The following is a 4,083-nucleotide window of genomic DNA, read 5'->3' on the forward strand; positions in this document are numbered from 1 at the left end:
GAGGTAATCAATTTCAACATAGATGATGCGATGTTTTATCCTAGTGATGTCTCTTCTTTAAATTATATAGATGTCATTGAACCATTTATCGATAAATCTTTTGAGTTGTCTAACCATGATGCTCAAGCATTAGTGTCAGCAGCAGGAAAAGAAGTTACTAAAAAGTTCAAGCTTGGGGAGGATCTAAGAGATGGCACGGCCCTCATGGACCCGCAGAAGAAAGCAAAGGAAAGAGCATCAAAAATGAAATTACCAAGTATTATCCGAAAGCTTCTTCCATGTATCGAGCAAGCACCAGATTAACGAAATAAGGTCCAAGTCTAGCCAAAGACAAGAAAGAAAGGCGCTTCGCGGAAGGCAACCCGTGATTTCGTATTGTTCTCTTTAATTTTAATTCCATTAAAAAACAAAAAAAAATATATAAAAACAAAAAAAAGAAAAAAAAAATTGTTTTTTTTAGTCAAAAGTTTAACCCCGGGAGTTGGATATTCTTAAAAAATGGCCCGGCCGTGTGAAAGTGAGTTTTGTTTCAGAACCTTGCCCCGGCCGTGTTGAAAATTCTATAAAAAGTGACCCGGTCATGTTAAAATTTATTTAATTTATTCAGAACCTTAACACGGGCGTGTCAAACTCTCACCCGGCCGGGTGAAGCTTCTGAGAATAAAAGGAGTGGAGGCAGGTTTCAAGCAATAAAAAAATAATAATAATAACCTAACAGATAAAACAAAAGAAAATCGATCTTACACTATGTTCCCGAGTCATTTAACAGGAGGATGTGAGGGGAGAGGAGGGGAAGGAAAATTTTCTCTCCAATTTGGGAGGATGAATATATGATATTTGGTCATATTTTCCTCCCTTTTCCCTCCCCTCAACCTGTTAAATGAAACTCAGGAACATGGTTTTTAATATTTTCATCTCTTTTCCCTCCCCTCCTCTGTTAATTGAGTCTCGGGAACAGAACCTAAACCAGTAGCCCCATCCCACAATTCCCTTATCCACCCTCCATCTTCATCTTCTCCCTGAACAACCTTCACCTTTCTTCACACCGGAACCCTACCGTCGAACCAGCAACCCACTCGTCTCCTCATCCCCACCACGTCGCCGGTTCAGATTACCTCACCACCTCCACATCTCCCTTGCCGGCGCCGCCCTGAATAGCACCGCCGGTCAACCACAGCCCTACTTCTCCGTCGCCGGCTCTGATTAGGAACAACATCAGGTATGTTCTAATCTCTCCTCTGTAATGTCTCGTGTCAGTTCAAAGCACCCGTCGCCTCACTCCGGCCGTGACGGCACCCGAACCATTGTTCTTAACATCCTCAATTGAGACCTGCTACTGATTCAAACCCAGTTACTTGAATTGAACAACCCCGCACACTTTGCTTTAAACTGAACTTAAATGAATTACTATTTTACCACGGAAAGAGTTGTTAGAATTGAAAATTGGTTTGCAAAAGTTCGTTTCAATGAAATACATTTACTGAATTGGTTTTGTTTTGCATCCAAATTGGTGGTTTGTTGCTTTTGTTTGAACCGTTGTGTTTTATCTTGGGTTTATTGAATTTGTGGTGCGTATCATGGGTTTGAGGCAATATTACTAAGGTATGTTACTCCATTTTGAGGAAATCAGTTTCAATGGTGATGCCCTTGATGATTGTTGATAAACCAACCGTTGTGGAAATATGAGTGAAACAAAACGAACAACCGCAACCGCCTTAGTAGATGCCTTCCACATATTTCTCCGAGCCTCGAGGACGATGCTACATCTTAAGCTTGGGGAGATTAGAGGTAATTTTTATGTTTTCATCTTAGCATGCATTATCTAGTTTGTAAATAGTTGCATTTTTCATGTTCATTGCATTTAGGGTGTATATACATGCATTAAAAAACAAAAATTTCAAAAAAAAAAAAAGAAAAAAAAGCCGTTTCTGTTCCGCTGAAAATGGTTTGTAAAAAATGAGAAATGATATGATTTCTAGCATGTCAAAGCTTATGCGTGAAATGGTAACTTTGGGGAAGAAAACATAGATAATTTGGGATATGTTGATAGGCTCGGCCCTAACTTAGGAACGCCAATGTTGTATGCAATAACCTTAATTGAATATATGTGTTTAGTTTCCCATCTTGATGCTTATGGTCAAAAATTGATCCTGACCAAAAATCGGTTGAGTTGCATATTCTCTATCACACACCATGTTCCCCATATCATGACACCTCCGTAATTTCATTGAAAAAAAAATAAAGAGGTGAAAAATTGACCTCTAAGAGGTGAAAAATTGACCTCATAGGTTATTATAGTTAAAAAAAAAACAAAACAAAAAAAGAAAGAAAAAAGAAGGGGTAAAAGAGCACAATGTATGCCAAAAATTTGAAAAAAAAAGAAGTTGAAATAAAAAAAATTGAGCAAATTAGGGAGAAAAGTCCCGACCCCTTGAAAAACGGAAAAAAAAAGATAATAACTATCGTGTCATGGTTTGGATGCATGGTCGCATCAAGTGTGGTTTTGGATATCTTCAAAAAGTCGTGAGGTTGGGTAGATGTTGCCATAGGTGTTGGGCGTGGGGACGATTGAACCATGTTGGTTAATTTGTATATTATTAAGCAGAAAACATTTGGTTGTGATTAAGCGGGTTTGAGTTTAAAAGGACACAAAATATCAACAATCGCGGTTACACGTGTAAGTATTTCCTGGGTTCGAATGAATGTAATAAGAGTTGATAATGTTAGATGTGATCTCATTACAAGTTTATTTTCCGGAATAAAAGAAGCGGGTTGAAAAAAAAATTAGTAAGCATGCATATGTGCATTATTTTTCGCGTTTATTTCTCGGTTTATTCTTATTCTTGACTTCCTTGAGGACAAGGAAATGTTTAAGCTTGGGGAGATTTGTTAGTTGCATTTTTAGGCATGTTTTATAGCACTATAATATTAAAATAACATCACATATCATGCATATATCATAGTCAAACATCATTATTTTGTGAAACACTTGTTTTTGGTGGAATGGAATCTACTTTGGTTGGTTTACTTTCGTAGGCGCGGAACGATCATTAAGGATTACAATGGGAGTTGGAAAGAAATGGAAGGATTCGTGACGACAAAGATAAGATCTCAAAACAAGCGAAACGACATGACGAGTGAACTTTCGGATGGATTTTATTATTATTATACATCTTTTTAGTTGGAGGTGTATAATTTAATAGTATAATGTTTGGAGTTTAAAGTTCATAAAAGAAAATAAAGACGTTTGGGCCTGGTCGTAATAGCACCCACATCTTGATGCAATCTATTTTTTTTAGTGGGCTGCTAGCTAAGCAATATGGGCTGCCAACAAAAGAGAATATATCATCCTCAACAAACTTGAGGATTTGGAGGAAATGGCTGGGGACGGCTGGAAGTGAAAACAAGAAGGGAATCCATCTTTTGAGGGGGGATTCGAAATCAGAAACGAAAAGAAGGCACTTGGTGGTTTGGTGATTTTCTAGAAAAAAAAATTTTCTTTTGTTTTGTAAGTTTCAACTTTGATTTAGTATTTGTAATGATTCAACTAGCCATTATGTCTGGCTAGAACTATATAGTTTCGACATCGGGGCATATTTTCTTTGATTTAGTTAACAACCTTATGTGAAACGGTTATGTTAGATCCAATTATTTTAGTGGTTTGTTTATATGATTCTTGTTTTTAATACGGATTCAATCCGGAAAATATTAGATTGTTAATAAACCTGATCAACTTATTAATTTTTCTAATAAAGTTCAATCAATTTTTAGAACCCTAATAAAGTTTTAATTTTTGATGCAAGGAACAAATAATATTTTGAGTTTGTCTATGAACCCAAAATTATTATAGAATCATACAATATAATTAGACATACCGAACGGCGTGTGTGTTTGATTATAATCGATACTTCTATCACGCAACCCGCACACTAAAATCCGAACGGCGTGAGTTTAGAGTAGCGGGTTGGCTCTAATCAACGAACGGCGTTTGGTTAGACATTAGATAGAGTGGATGTCCGAACTGCGTGACGTCTAGTGTCGATACAAACCATTATTTAAAAAGGATCATTGCACCGTAACCGT

The 4,083-nt window shown here is 36.9% G+C and overlaps 1 long non-coding RNA gene across 1 annotated transcript; it reads left to right on the forward strand.

Annotated features, from left to right (window-relative positions):
* Positions 1 to 940: 940 nt before the first annotated feature.
* LOC110930619 lies at positions 941 to 3,668 on the forward strand. Its single transcript, XR_002587945.2, has 2 exons — positions 941 to 1,219; positions 1,631 to 3,668. It is a non-coding gene; the product is annotated as an uncharacterized LOC110930619 (long non-coding RNA).
* Positions 3,669 to 4,083: the final 415 nt, after the last annotated feature.

The sequence above is a fragment of the Helianthus annuus genome, chromosome 3 (genome assembly GCF_002127325.2).
Source record: "Helianthus annuus cultivar XRQ/B chromosome 3, HanXRQr2.0-SUNRISE, whole genome shotgun sequence".
NCBI classification, from domain to species: domain Eukaryota; kingdom Viridiplantae; phylum Streptophyta; class Magnoliopsida; order Asterales; family Asteraceae; genus Helianthus; species Helianthus annuus.